The sequence below is a fragment of the Nannospalax galili genome, unplaced genomic scaffold (genome assembly GCF_000622305.1).
Source record: "Nannospalax galili isolate Female #2095 unplaced genomic scaffold, S.galili_v1.0 scaffold685, whole genome shotgun sequence".
NCBI lineage: Eukaryota > Metazoa > Chordata > Mammalia > Rodentia > Spalacidae > Nannospalax > Nannospalax galili.
The window spans coordinates 3,143,802-3,159,728 of NW_008353482.1; the positions used below are offsets into that span (position 1 = coordinate 3,143,802).

At 49.0% G+C, this 15,927-nt stretch overlaps 1 protein-coding gene across 3 annotated transcripts in view; it reads left to right on the top strand.

Moving 5' to 3' along the window:
* The first annotated feature begins 222 nt into the window (after positions 1-222).
* Positions 223-15,927, top strand: part of Apba2 (amyloid beta precursor protein binding family A member 2) — a 260,996-nt gene continuing 245,291 nt past the window's right edge. For all 3 annotated transcript variants that reach the window (XM_008850617.2, XM_008850619.2, XM_008850618.3), the window contains exon 1: positions 223-328. The gene's annotated coding sequence lies outside the window, so the exon portion shown is untranslated. The remainder of the gene's footprint in view (positions 329-15,927) is intronic.

Consider the following 15,927-nt stretch of genomic DNA (forward strand, 5'->3'; position numbering starts at 1 on the left):
GTGTGGCTCTGCGCGGTTGCGCGGTCTCTCTAGGAGCGCTTTTGCCCCGCGTGGCCGTGCGCAGCAGGAGCGGGGGCGGCCGGAGAGGCGTTGGCGCGGGCGGTGCGGTGCGGGTGCGGTGCGGGGGCTCCGGGACGCGTGTGCTGGGCAGAGGCAGGGCCGCGCGCGGCGTCCGGGGCGCGCCCGCCGCTATCCAGCTTCCCGGGCTCATTAGCAGTCTTGGTGTGCGGCTCGGCGCGGGCTCACAAAGAGCTGCGGCGGCGCCCCGCGCTTGGCCTCGCCGACCAAGCCGGGGGCGGCGGCGCATCGCGCTCCAGAGCGGCACCAGGTAAGCAGGGCCCGGGGCGACCGACTGGCCGGCGGCAGGAGCCTGGGGGTACCCGGGTCGGCCTGGGGGGTCAGGGCGCATTGGGGGCGCGGATGCTATGGCCCCAGCCCTCCCACTTGTACCCTGCGGGGCTTCGGAGTGGCAGAGGGGCATCGTCTGCTGGGCTGGCCGCCTCTGGGACATGGGGGGCTGCGGAACAGCGCCGCACTCTCTCAGGACCCGACCGACCCTCCCAGCCACTGACCGGCGGTTGGCCACCGAGGGAACCAGCTGGAGGCTCGCTTATCGCGGTTGTGGATGCCGAGGCGAGGGGCTACTTGGCAGTGGCCAGAGAGACTGGCTACTCGCTAGGGTCCCCCCACTCCCAGTCTGTCCCGGCCGCTGGTGCATTCTGTTGCGTTCTGGGGCTCGGCTTGGCCCTGGTACCAAGTCAGGGTGCTGGGCGGCAACTCCCGAGTTTGGGGTCATTGCTGGGTTCCCTGCCTCTGGCAACCAAACTCTGATCCGCACCCCCCCCCCTTTCTCTTTATAATGAGGCCCAAGGGGAGAAACTCAGTTTAAAAATTCCACATCACGTTTCCCTTGGAAGCGCTTCAGGGACCTGCACCTCCACCTGGCCACTTCCCTTTGGCTGGCACAGCGTGGCAAGGGGACTTGGGTTCAGAGGATGAAGGTGAACACTGATCCCAGCATCTCCAAGCCTTGTTTTAAGCCGGGAAGTGTGGGCAGTGTGGGCAGTGTGCCTCTCTGTATGCCAAAACAGGGCAAACTTCCCTGGGCCAGGCAGGGAGAGAAGTACAAGAGTATGGGCTAAGGGTCTCCTCTGGCTGCAGATTCCCTTATGAAGTCTCCAAGTTTTAGCTCAGCAATTATTTATAGACGAAAGACTTTTGTTTCAATTCTATTGGGATGTGACCAGACAGAGGCCGTGCTTAAATCCGACTTTAAATGCAGCTAGCTCACCCTGGCCACGTGCAGAGTGAAATCCTCAAACCTGGTATCTTGTTCTTGGCCTTTGGCTCCTGTGATGATTATTTCTGACCTCTTGAGTCCCTGTTTGGGTTATTGCTCTCCCCTTGTGAATGGACTGGTTTTAGAAACAAAGACCTATAAGCTTTAAGGGCTGAGGTGGGCAACTTTCTGAAGTACAGATTTAGAGATGCCAAGAGCCAGTGAGTGGTCTTCCTTTGGGGTGCTGGTCCTCCAGTGAGGTGAGGAGGAGCTTTTCGGGTGAGGAAGAGTCACAAAAGGGACTCAGGCTACAGTGGCTGGGTTACTTTTCCCTGGTCTTTACCTGCTGGGTGGCTGTAATGGACTTTGGAGTTTCTCTTGAGCTTAGTATCTTTGGGTGAAAGTGACACAGACTTGAACCTGCAGGGACTCTGAGCCATGTGGAGGGCATAGAGGATGAGTAGAACTCTGTCGTCAGCTGGCAGTGCCAACAGCCCTCCTCTGGTGGACACAACCAGCCCAAGCCTGCATGCCTTTTGGGCAGTCTTGGAGCTGAATGTAGCATTGGGCCACCCAAGGCTGTTCTCTTCTCCCTGCTATTAGGGAGCAGGCATGCCTCTACCCACTGCTGGCTGCCTTTCTGTCTCTAGAACGTTGGACTCCTTTGAATCAAAAGGCTTGTGAGGGTGAGAGCCTGAGTCGGATGGGTGCTGGAAGAAGCTGATGCTGGTGCCCGTCAGTGTCTGGTCCTCTCCTCCTCGCTTGCCTTGTGAAGCAACCACAGGCCCAGGTGGTGGCTTGTTAACTTGTTTGCATAATCATCCCTCGCATAGTTCTAAACCCCTCTGCTTTTTTAAAAATAAAATATTAGTTTCACAGGAATAATTGGTGGGGACGGTTTGTGAAATGGAAGTGCATAAATATCCAGTTTGCCAACTGAGCTAAGAAATGCTAGATAAAAATAAAAGATAATTGTAAAAGACACCAATCACACCACTGCAAGTTGAGAGGGAGTGCTAAAACACCTTGACTTTTCCTAGACAAAACTGAGGAACTCAGAGGAAAAACACAGTTGATGGTGAGGTTGGCATTGGGCAGGGCTTTGTGTAGGTTTGGCAGTGGTCACTGAGGCCTGTTGGAGGGTCAGTATGGGGCAGAACCTGGACATAGAGGTCCCTTCTGGTCCTCCCCCGCCCCCAGACACACACATTCTTCTCTGTGCTCTGCCCTGAGTAACTGACTCAACAGGTGAAGTCTTCCAATGATACTGTAGTCTGAAGTGTTGGAGGAATCTTTACCATCTTTGAAGTCCCAGAGGGCTAGAGACTGATGGATGTAGAAATCCTGAACCCAGTCCTAACTGGCTTGGGGGGCCTTGCAGGGCAAGTGGCAGACACCTGCTCACCATCCCCTACAGTCTGTACATTAGAGGGAAGGAGAGGGCCCTGAGTATGGTGACAGCCCCAGATGTATGCCTTCCGTTCCTGCTCTTGGAGCCTCATCTTGCTAGTAGCCATGGACATGAGAAACACACAGACGCTGGTGGGCAGTGGTGTGGCTAATGGTTGGCAGGCAGGCATTTCAGACATAGGTTGAGATGATGGCCCACCAGGAGATAGGTTGGGTGCCTGGCAGCACAGGGGGCTGGAGTGGTGCTCATTAATTCCCTTGGAGGATGGCTGGTGACAGTTCTTAGGGAGGACTTCTGGCTCCTCCTTCTCCACCCACCAGCTGGGCCAGGGCCAGTTGGAGTCTCCAAGCAGCCTGCTGGCACAGACTGAGTCAGCATCATGGGCACTGGTTTCTTATATCTCCTGCAGCCAGTCCCTCCCTCTGTCCCTATCCGGACATTCAAGGGAGCTCAAGGACGACCGCACCTCCAAGGTTATGCTGTTAGGTTCTGTGGAACTCTACCCATTTGTGGGGTACCACCACTGTGTGGGTTATGCTTTCCTTTTTTTGCTTTGTCTTTTTGAGACAGGGTCTCCCTGTTGCCCCAGCTGGCCTGGAACTCACTATGTAGACCAGGCTGGCCTTGATCTCATAGAGATCCACTTGGCTCTGCCTCTGAAATGCTGAGATTAAAGGTCTGTACCACCATGCCTGGCTGTGCTTTCCTTTTTTAAAAAAACATTAAAAACAAAACAAAACGAAATGTTTATTGTGTGTGTGTGTGTGTGTGTGTGTGTGTGTGTGTGTGTGTGTGTGTCTGTGTTTGGGAACTTGCATGCCATACAGTATGTGTGTATGTGTGTAGATTAGAGGACAACCTGCAGGAGTCGGTTCTTTCCTTTTACCGTGTGGGTTCAGAAGATCGAACTCATGGTCATTAGGCTTGGTGGCAAGCATTTTTACTCACCGAGCCAGCTCTCTGTCCTTGGATTATGCTTTCTGTGCTGGTCCCAAAGTTTCCCAGGGTTGGACTTTGAGGCTAACCCTTGGTAGGTTGGATCAATGGCAATCTGTCTCCCTTTCTTAAGCTGTTAATGGCTCCCCAGTGCCCACTCCACACCCACATTCTTGGCCTGGTTTCCACAGATCCCCCTCCCAAAGCGTAATCCCACCAGGCTGCCCAGGCTCTAGGCAAACCGTTCCCTGCCTGGTTTGTTTTTGGCTGTTTCCGTGTTACCTTGGCCCAAGTAAGTCCTGGTGTCCATCTTTGATGATCCCAGCTGAGGTGGGCTCTTTCCCTCTTATCCATTGATCCTTTTTTGTTTGTTAGGCTTACTCATGCTACAGGGCATTTGCATCTGCTCCCTGGCCCTGGGCCTCCCCCAGATGCCTGCCTAGCTTACTCCATTGATTATTCCATTGTCTGTTTAAATGCCAGCTCCCTGACCACCCTCCATGCATTGACATCACTGCCCCTTTGTTAATGTGGCTTTGTGTCTGTCCTTAGCACCTAACATTCAGCATCTTACATATACAGTACACATTGTTTATTGTCTGTCTCTTATCACTCAAACGTAAAGGCTTTGTTCGCCTCTGTACCCCAAGTAGCTAGAATTGTGCCTGGCACACAGTAGGCCCTTAGTGCTATTGTTGAATGAATGAATGACTGAAACCCAGGAGCATCATTCTTGTTGCCTTGCCCTACCGACTAGAGGAACCAAGCTATCTTCATGTTCTGATCTCTCTCAAAGCCTGGTGCAGAACCTTGTGCTCAGCGGGCAGGCAGGACAGAGCCGTGGAACTGTGCTGTGCGAGCCAGTTTTTAGGGAGGCCAGAAGGGAATGTGGTTGCAAAGCTAATCCAGCCCACAGAGTGGAAATTCTGGTTCCACTCTAAAGTGCCTCTTGAGTCTTCACTGGTTTGAATATTCTGCAGTCGAGTGGGCTGTGTTGCCAGAGCCAGCCTGCCTTGTCCCCGCAGGTGCTTTGGCGGCGATGTATTGAGAGGCAGGCACTCTCTTGTTTCTTTCTTCCTCCATCTGGATGTTTCTTTCTTCTCTTCTTGTTCCCTGTAATACATTATTCCATTGCTCATCAGTCTGTGTTACATTTTATCTATTGTGTGTGTGTGTGTGTGTGCATGCGCGCGTGTGCACGCATGCATACATGTGCTAGGGAGCCTGTTCTCTTTTTTTATCGTGTGTGTCTTGGGGATAGGATTCAGGCTGTAGGCTTGGCAGCAAATGTTCTAACCCTCTGAGTCATCTTGCTGGCCCCTCCATCTGGATGTTTCTAAACCCATCTTGTACCTCAAGTCAAACCCAGTATCTTAGGCTCTCAGCTTTTTGCCTGTCCCTGTAAGGCCAGCTCTCCTGACTGAAAATCTTCTCTTAACTGACACTCCTGCCTGGGTTCTGGCCTGATTGGATAAGCCACACTGGTTTCATGAGTAAGAGAGAGGTAGGAAGAGAGATTGGATCTAGAGCAACAAAACTCGATTGCAACCTGGCTGTGGTTTTAATCCCAGGAGCCTTGTGCAAGTTGCTGGCCTGGGAGCCTTTCTCACTGTGCCCAAAGTCGTTTTGAGACACAAATGAAATTAAGTATTGAACTGATGTAAGAGACCATTATGACAGCAAGAGCTTCGTGGGGGCTTGTGTGTCTTCAGGCTGGTTGTGGCCTTTTCTATTTTGCTGGGAAGATGAGGTTTGTGAGTTTTAACTGTGGCCCGCTAAGAAAACATGGCATAGATTCTTCTTAAACTCTGAAGTGCTGTTTTAAAGTAAGGTGCTACATCTGTTGTTTTGTGATTGAAGGATCAAATAAAGATAATACGTGGTTGAGATTCCTGCGTTGTCTGGCTGCAGGAACATTTTCTGGAAGCAGAGCATTCCAACATTTAAAGTTGGTTTTTGATGGAGAAACCAGCAGAATTCAGTCTACATCATGGGATGCTTCTGTGTGCTGAGTTCTAGTCCTCTGTGTTTCCCGCTTTAAATGGTTTTCACCATAGCAGAGGTGGCTGGTCTTGTCTTAACTTCACAGGCCAGGAGGCTGGGACTGGACTGGGTTTGAGTTGAAGGGAGTGAAAGGCACATCTTTCTCCCTGTGTGCTTGGGTGGGGGAGGCATTTAGACCATTTGTTTATGAACTGGGTGGGCCTGATTAGGACTTGGGACTATACCCCCAACACATTCAGTGCTAGTTTCTAATGTATGTCTGGAGAATGTGCTGCCTGGTGATGGGAGTCAAGGGCTGTGGAGATTAGGGGAACACCTGGGGGCCTGCCATCCAGGAGAACAGCTGTCATTGCTGGGGATCTAGCTGTTTTCTGTTTTGCACTTGAAGTGAACATGGATTCTTTGTATTTCTGGTCTCTAGAATCAACTTTGGAGAGAGATACTTAGTTTGGAACCACTTAGCCACTTACTCTGAGCAAACTCCAATTCCAGGTTGGACAGTAATGTTGGCCTTTGGGGTTTTCAGTTGATTTGTGTACATACATATTTATATTTTTGTGTGTTATTTTTGTTCCCGTGTTTGATTTTATATTCTTAGAATTGATTCTCAGCAAAGGAGTTTTAGATAGAAATTTCTCTGAACTGTAGTATGCATTGTTAATTTAAAAATACATACATAGTTTATGACTTTCACCAGTTGGTTTATCAGTTTTCTTGGAAAAATCCACTGTTTCCAAAGCAGGAGACCCATGAATTGAATGGATGCATGTACTTAGGGGTAATGGATTTCTCAGGCGTCTCTGACAGTGAGTGTGCTCATAGTTCAAATAAAATGTAGTTTATGTTTCTTGGTGTTTCGGTATAGTAAAGTGAGCCATGTGCTCAAACATCTGTCCTTATTATCCAGAGCTGCTGACAGCTGTCATGGGTAGGGTGAAGCCAAGTCAGGGCGTTTGTGAGGATTCAGAAGCACAGGGAAGATGGGCTGGGCCTCTACCAGCTGTAGATTGTTTTTGCTCCTAGTGTGACTGGGCTCGTTCTGAGAAGAGCACATGTGGGTCTGCAGCAATTTCCTCACCAGCCAGGAGTTACAGGATGAAATGTGATTGGATGTGTGCACATGTTCCTTCATAATGAAGCCTTCAGTCACAGGTCAGAGGTTAGAGTGTGCGTGCATGCGTGCATGCCTGTACATGTGAGTGCACATGTGTATGTGTTATCCTCAACTTGGATGGCCTGTCTCAGATACCTGGGGCCATCTCAGGCCCTCTAGCTGGTTCTGGTTCTGGCAGTGGAAGCTGCTGACTGCTTGATGGATGGGTTGATTCTGGATCCCAGGTAGATCCTGGGCCCCAGAGGCAGGGATGTGTCAGAGGCAGGGGTGAGTCTGAGGTAGGGATGAGTCTAAGGCAGGAGTCAGTCTGTCTTCTTTGCATCTGTTTCTCTAGGGAATGAGCGGTCCTGTGTGTGGCCAGTTCTTTTTAACCCCTCTAGATGTGTTTCACTTTGTGCGCACACAGAGTCATGACTTTTCTGTGGACATTTTTACCCCCTGAGAGAGAGGGCACTGCATCTTGCAGGTGTGGGCTGCCTCTGTTTCTTGGGGCCATGTCTTTGTACTGTTTGAGGTTGTAAACTCCTAATCTTGACTTTCCCTTGGATGTTAGCAGATTTTCGCTTTGAAATTAATTACACTTTATTAAGTACTGGTTTTCTTGATCACAGGCAGAACTCTGCTTAATCAGCAGTGATGGTGGGGGCTGCGACACTTGATTTGTCCCTCCAGGCAGGATCACCCCCAGCTTGTGTTGCCCTCATGTAGAGAGCTGCCTTGAGCGGGGACCAGAACTAGCAATGCTCCCTGCCCCCTGACTTCACAAAACCCTGCCTTAAGTCTCTGTGTGTCATTTTATCCATCATACATCATGTTTATTTAGTAATGGAAGTGTGGGGGATTCTGTAGATTTAAAGCCTTTTACTTTGCCCTTATCAGTCACCTCATATACAGGGAACTAGGGACAGATGTTCTCTAGTTACTCCCAAATCTGTTTTGCTGGAGACTCCATTCATCCATCTATCCATCCATCTACTGAACAGGTATATCCTGAGCACTCGCTGAATTGGTCTTCCCTGATCCCTATTTATAGCTGGATGGAGTCAGGATAGAGTAGGGATTGGAACTGGGCTGGGGCTGCTAGAGAGTTTCATAGTAACTGAACTTGATCCTGGTTTTAGGCCTGAGTTCTTCCCCGAGAAGCACAGTCTGGGAGGTATGAGAGTTCCAGGGCTGGTGGAGCTGGTCACGGAGTCCATCCTAGAGAAGGGAATGCATTTGCCCTTTCAGAGCAGAAGCACTGACGTGAAGCAGGGCACTCAGGGCACAGGGAGGACTTGGCTTGTTAGCTTCAGGATTATATGGTTTGTATATGTCAGGGAGCATACTGTGTGAGTTTGGAACTGCCCTGGGTAGGTAAGCCTGAGAGGTTGGGGACAGATAGGTGGGGTTATCAAAATTCAGTTTACCAAGAAAACTAGGATTTTGTTTTCTGGAACCATGCTTCCAGACCTGAGAGTGGGAACATAGGCAAGAGACCATGTGGGGCGGATGAAGGTCACATCCAGAGGCGAGGTGGCACAAAGATGGGCACAGGGAGGAACAGGGTGTAGTGAGGGGTATAGGGGTATGTTGAGGTTTGCAGGAAGGGTGCTGTGAGGAGGCAGGAAAGGCATGAGCCCCCTCCCCCCTCAGAGTGCTCTGTAGGTGGCTGCAGAGGCCACATCCTAGCCTCCTGAGCACAGATGCTTCTTTTCACCCTTTAGAGATTTATAGGCTTGCAAGATTAAATTACCCTTGTTCCTCTACAGTTACGACAAAATCCATGGAAAACCATACATCACATTATTAATTTGCTCACACAGAGTTAACCTGTGCAGCTCTGATGACTTACCTTGGGCCCCAGGATACATGGTTCCAGCAGTCTGCCAAGAGAAGGTGATATGTGGGACAGATAGATTGAACAGACCTGAAGAATAACCTGTCAATTGAATATGTCTTTGCCTGTACATGCTAACCTTGACCTGGCTAAGGATATAGGTGGTTATTTCAGGGGCTCCCAGTGGCTTTCTAGTCTACTGCGGGAGAGGATTGCTGTTTATGGGCTGTCTATAGCACACTCATAGGCTTGGGGCAGGGTAGGACAGAGCTGCAGCCAGTCAGTGGTAGGATTTCTGGAGCCCTTTTGCTAGAAGGGAACTGGGCTAGAGGCCTGGGCAGCAGGACAGGCACTGAGAAGACATCAGAGTGTCTCTTCTCCAGTCCCAGGGCTGCCGTTTCTACTATCCGTTCTTCAGGCCCCAGAGGATGAAGCCATCGTTATCCTCTGGTGGCTGATGGGTGGGGGATCAGAAAACAGTTCTTCCTCCAGCATGTCAGGTCCTTTCCTCCCAGGTGCTTAAGCTGGAAATGGCCTGTTAATAGTTGGGCTACTTGGTGGCTTCAAGGGGAGGCTGCACTTACTGTGTGTGTTGGGGGCACCTGTGTGTACAGACCCTTCTGCCATCTTGATGGTTTGCCTCAGGTTCATGCTGCAGTTTACTTTGACCAAGTCCCCAGGCTGCCATTGTTCACAGCATAGTGTAGTTAATATCTCACAGGCTGCAGCAGAGGTTTTAGTGTCATCACTACCTTGCTGTGCCCACCTGCATAGGGTATCTACAGTGGGAACTTGTTCTAGTATCTACAGTGGGAACTTGTTCTAGATATGGACCATTGCTGGACTGAGTGGTCAGCCATAGCTGAACCTGAAGGAACCTATGGAACAGGAGACCATGTTTGTGGAATTGCAAACAGAACTCACTGTTCCAGTGTCAGTTCATCCTCTAGGTGAAATTAGCTTTGGTTTCCAGGAAGTGGGTAGAGATGCAGTACATTAATTTTTGTTCCACCTCTTCAGTTCCGGCAATGGCCTGCAAGCTGTCACACATGCTCCCTATTGGAAGCTGGTGTCCATTATAAATATTCATTGTCTAGAGTTCATGTCAAATGATTGCTTAGGCCTTACATCTCAGGCCTTGGTACCCAAGACCTTCTCTTCCCCACACACATCTTTTGTGGAATGGGTTTTAGCAAATACTTAAAATCCGACAATGTACTATATAATCTCTAAGAAAAAAGGCAAACAACCTCATAGGGAAAAGGATAAAGGGTGTTGCCACGCATGCACACACACATGTACAATATACAGACCAAAAGGTGTTCAACTCTATCCAGCTATCAGGGAGACGCAAATAAGACATGGGGGTAACACACCACACATGGGCTAGATTGGCTATGATCAAAAGCAGGTCATCGGGGGTGTGGGGAGGATGTGGAGCATTGGAATTCGAGGTGCTGATGATAAATTCTCACAGCTGCCTGAGGAAGGTGCTTCACACTTTCTGCTGAAGTTAAACATGTACACTACCATAAACAACCCCAATGCCAATGTAAGAAAGAAGTGTGTGCAGAGGGCCCCTCGACACTATCATGTCCCAATCCCTGGGCTTGCTGCCTTCAGCGTAAGGTAAGTGATAAGGATTTTTAAGTGAGAGTGTGCCAGATGATCTTAGTGGGCCCTAAATGCTACTACAAGGGTGGTTATAAGAGAGAGGCAGGCAGGAGTGTGGACACAGAAGAGAGGCAGGTAACAGGACCACAGAGTCAGAGATGGACATGATGCAACTACCACTCAGTGAACACCAGTAGCTACAAGAAACTGGATAAGGCGAGTAGTGGATCATCCCCAAGAGTCTTTTGTAAGGGTCATGACACTGCAGACATCTTAATTTCTACTCAGTGAAACTGCTTTTGGGTTCTAGGCTCCAGAACTGTGAGACTATAATGTGTTTTAAGCTACTCGGTTTTGTGATAATGTGTTCTGCAGTCCCAGGAAGCTAGTACAGCCATTAAGAGACCCACAGGAGTGTCCATGGCAACACGGTGATGATGGTCAGGTCCCAGACCAGCCAGAGTGTCAGCAGCAGAAGAATGGATCAAGATACTGAGGTTTATTCTCACATGGAATGGTGTATAGCAAGTTGAAAGTGGGAAATCTAGTGTGTCCCACGGGGTGGACAGATCTTTCCACATCATGTTGAATAGAAAAACATAGATCCTAGAGTGTGCTATGTGACTTGTTTATGTGAAAATCACCAGCAACTTCATCCATGTCAGGTGCTGTCCTTGCAGATGGCAATTTGAAGACACATGGAGGTGGGGACAGGCCTTCCTTAGAGACTGGTAATGTTTCATTTTTAAGTTGGGTTGTATAGGTGAATTCCATTTATGATACAGAACTTTCTGTCCACATATTATATTTCAATAGAAAGTTTAAAATTGAGCAGAACATCAGCTTTGAATTTTCATGGAGATCAGGCTGACTCCTGGTATATATTATTGTTGAAACAATATTATCTAAATGCGTCAAGATTACATTTAATGTGAGGTAATAAAAAATTTCCATTATAATGAATGTTTATTAATATTTAGACATAAACAAAAATTTGAAAATTAGATCAAGGTATGTAGACCCAAGTAACATGGTGAGATCCACGCAGATTTAGTTGGTATGGATAAGTTATTTACTTTACTTTTGTTCCTGGGTATAGCAGGAATTGTGGTTCAGATGGGTGTCCCCAAAAGCTGCTGTTTTCCAAAGAAAGCCAAACACAAGTAACAAGGTCTGTTGAGGCATCAGACCTTGGTATCACCTGAGTAGGAACCCCCTGGTAGGAACCCCTGAGTAGGAACCCCAGGGCTTGAAGAAGAAAAATCAGGGAAACAGTGTATGAACAACTCCTTTGGGGCAGTCCTGTGTCCTTGTAGTCCATGGATCATAGATGAAGCTTCCCTTCGGTCAAGGGTCCATGTCCCCAGATCCCATAGGTACTGAACATCTTTGCCTGTATGTCTCCCAGGCATGACCCTTCTACCCATGAACCCTGAGTTAGATTTCTGTAGATGTGACAAAATAAATAAGTTAAAGTAATAAGAGAAAAGGTTTATTTTGGCTCATAGTTTCAGAGTTTTCACTTCATATCAGTTGGCCCTGTTGCTTTTGACTTGTGGTAGCATGTGGAGCAGTGGTAGAATGAAGATGCCTGCCTCACAGTAATTGGGAAGCGGAGAGAGGAAGGAGGGTGTTCCAATACCTCTATTAAGAGCAAGCATACCTCCAGTGGTCTTCCCCTACCTCTAGGCCCTGCCTTTTAAAGGTTCCACTACTTCCCAATAGTGCCTCAGCCTCGGGATGGATACCTTATTAACACACAGGCATTTAGAGGATGCCCATCCAAGTCATAGCAAATGCTTCATCCCTCTCCTGTCTTCACAGTTCTTGTCTTAGCTGTGAGCCAAGGAAGACAGGGACATTGCTTTCAACCTGGACATACTGGCTTCATAAGCCAGAGTTTCTGGCAAGAGTGCCCCTGTGGCCATGGAGTCATCTGCACTGTCATGGAGTCCACTGGACTGTTGAAGGTTTTGATGTTCTGTGTGTCTGCACTGCTCTGAGTAGTTCAACATGAACATGTGCTTACTCCCTCCTTAGCATCCCAAGAGGGAGGTAGGTGCAGCCCAATTGGTCATGGTAGTTTCTGAGGTTGGAGGGGTGTGGGGAGGTGGGTAGGGTTGTGGTTTGAATGAGGAATGACCCCATAGGCTCTAAGTATTTGAATACTTTGCCTCCACTTGGTGGCACTATTTTGGAATGTTTAGGCAATGCAGCCTTGCTGGAGGGAGCACATTAGTGGGGGGTGGACTTTGAGAGTTCATAGCCTTGCCTCATTCTGAGTTTGCTTTCTCTACCTCCTGTGTGTGCTTGAAGGTGTGAATGCTCAGCTTTCTGCTCTGACTGCCTCCTGCCTTGCTTCCCCCATCGAGATGAACTCTTATCCCTCTGGAACCATAAGCCCAATAAACACTTTCTTCTGTTTGCTGCCTTGGTCATGGTGTTTTATCACAACAATAGAAAAGTAACTAATGCAGTTTGTACCTTCTCATTGTATCCATACACAGTGCCACTTGTAGCTATTTGAAGTTACAAGAGAAACTTCAGGGAGAGGATGCTTAGTGCGGTGCCAGTCTTTCTCTAGATTAGGAAACTGCCTCAGACAGGCGGTGGAGTCAAGGTGTAAAGATGGCACAAACAGAGTCAGCGCTTGCACCAGGTCTGGGTTCTGTGCTGTGGGTCCTCAGGACTCTCCATTCTGGCCTTTCCCTGTCTGATCCAGGTTCTCTAACCTCCTCAGATCCCAGTTCTGAGCAGTGTGGCTCTGGGTGGGATTGGTGACAGGTGCCACTCTCCTGAGCATGGGTGCTGGTGCTGGGCTTTGTGCACCAGCTTTGTGTTGGTGGCAGCATTGAGTGGATCTTCAGGAATCATCTCCTGCATCCTCCTAGGTAGGCTGGAGGATCCCACATGTCAACCACACACAGGGTCTCTTTATCCTTGGTGACCCCTCACGCTTGTTTCAACCATGCTTCCCAGCGGCCTTGTTGGTCTTTTCTGTCACCTTGGCATTTGCTGCTGTGTGGAGTGTTTGGTGTGACTGTGATGATTTTTCTGTGCCTTGCTTTGCTGAAGCTATAGTGATGGGCCAGCTGGGCACTCATTCTGACTGCTTTGAGTCCATTAGCCTGGCAGCCTCTGTGCATCCCGTTTTCCTATGTGGGCTATCTGGCCCTGTGTATGAGTCTAGTCACCCTGTGGGAACTGCTTGTGTAACAGTCTCCTGGGAGCTAAATGGCTGCTAGGTGGAAAGGGAGGCTCTTGCCTTTCTGCTTCTCCCCAAAGGCTACAGATACCTCTTCATACTGTGTATTGTAAATTGTGTTTTAAGACATATCCCTCCCCTGCACACACACTGTCCACTCCCCTAACCATGACTGGCTCTTCCCACTGGCTCAATGATGTTTTGTCAGCTCCACACAACTTGTCCTGCCACACAGAGACCAGAAGACAAGCACAGCTCTGCTTCAGCAGCCTCTTCTGCAAGTATTTATAAAAGATGTATATGAAACCGGCTAGTGATACTTGCAGGAGACTGTATCTCTGATTTCAGTCTGGGGTACTTTCATCTAGTCCTGGAATCAGGTAGCACCACAGTTCCAGCAGTACAGCCTGTGGCTCAGAAAGGGCACCTATAGAGTTCATCTGGGGGCCAGAACATAGGATTGCCTCAAGGTCTGGAGCTGACTGTGTCTTGGTCCCACCTACCTATGTCCCTTGGGTGCCAGCCTGACTTAATGCTATGCCCACCCTCTCTCCCTGAGGGTGTATGCTCCTGTGGCTCATATTTGTGATACGGGTGCCCTGGGGGCTTGCTATTGCCTTGACCATGGCTGGGATTTTAGGAGCAGAACACACACACATACACACACACACACGCACACGGCTGAAATGAGGAAATCTAGAAAGCTAGTTCTCTGAGCTTTTTACTGCATCTGCCTGAGTTCCCCTGCATCCTTGGGTATGGAGACCGTTGATGGAAGCTTGAACAGGTGGAGCCATCCAGAATGCTTTTTCTTCTCACCTCCCCCTGCTCTGCCCATGCCATTGTCAGCAGTTGTTTTTGCCCTTGACAATTAACAGAGGAGTTGGACTCTGGCCAGAGACTTATCTTCCCAGTGTTGGCAACTCTGAGGAAGCCAGGAGCTCTCAGATGTGAACATGGCTGTGTTTGCAGTGACAAACTCCGTCATTGTGCTGGGTTCTGGTGCAAGAACCAGAGCAGAGAAGACTGGTCTCTGCTCTCAGGGAACTTTGGATCTGTGTATGTTGGGGTTATAGGGATAAAAGGCTCAGCTGGGTACAGCACGGTGGGTGCTTCAGCCCCGAATGGAATGGCTATTGCTGACAGGAACAAAGAGATTGGCATCCATCCCACTTCTCAAGGATGAGCTGCACACAGTGACTTCCTACCAAAGAACAGTGTACAAAGGGGAAATAGCAGTGCTAGTTGGTGGAGAACCCGCAAGCCCTGCTCCAGCCTGGTGGCCAAGGTCAGCATCCTTAGCCACTGAGGCACACACACACACACACACACACACACACACACACACACACACACACACACACACACACACACACACACACACACACACACGCTATGAAAGGGTGAGCTGATGCTTTGCTGTTGCAGTTTTCCTCCCTAGACCTATAACCCATGTGTGGTCATGAGAAAGAACCCCTTCCCGAAAATTCCAGTTGAGTGACACGCTACAAAATACCTTCCTGGGAAAGTGTCAAGAAAAAAAAGAGGAAAGTCTGAGCAATGTCACAGCCTCTAGGAGCTTGAGGAGGCATGATGAGGGTGTGTGATGTGGTGTCCTGAATGGGATCCTGGAACAGAAAAGGGACATTTGAGATAAATTAAGGGAAGGAGAATCAAGTGTGGACTTAATGATAATGAATCAGTGTTGCTGCGTTGATTGTGGTAACTGTACTGTAATTTTCCTGTAAGTCTCTACATACTGCATGCTATACATGCACACACACATAAAACAAAACACCCAAATCTAAGAACTCCATAGTCTAAAACACATCCATACCCCTTACTGGTAGAACCTTGGCTCCTGATTTCATTCAGCTCCAGAACCTGGGCAGGGCCATCCCCATTGGACATCTTATACTGCTTCCATGAAAACTGGGGCCATGTTCAGTCTAATGTTCCAGCCAGCTAGATTCCTTCACTGGTGTTGAATATCCAACTTAGAAAGAGGAGAGATGACATTCTGGCTCAGGTTTCAGAGGTTTAAGCCTCTCAGCTCCATTGCTGTGGGCCTGTGGTAGGCAGGACATCATAGTGAAGGAAGAACACATGTCGGAACAGGGCTCTCACCTCATGTTGGCCTGGAAGCAAAGGGTGAACTTGCTCTTACAGTAGAGCCTGTGCCCTAAAACCCATTAGGCTGATTCCATCAGTGGATGAATCCACTGCTGAGATCAGAGCCCTCACAATCTGGTCACCTCCCAAACCTGCACCTCTGAACACTTTGCGGGGGACTGTGAGCCTGCAACCTATTAGCTTTGTGGGGGACACTGAAAGTCTAAGCCATAGGCAGTATTTAGAATATACATTTTTGTATGCCCTGAGTTTCTGGGTGTTAGAAAATGGGTTTCTAGATGCAGTCTTCCCCAGTACTTAGAGACCACTGTAAAAGTAACTTCAGCCACATGAACATGTAAGGTTTCAAAACCCCAAACTTACACCCCATCTGCTGACATTTGGCACCCAGGGGAATTATGTGGCTACCCTC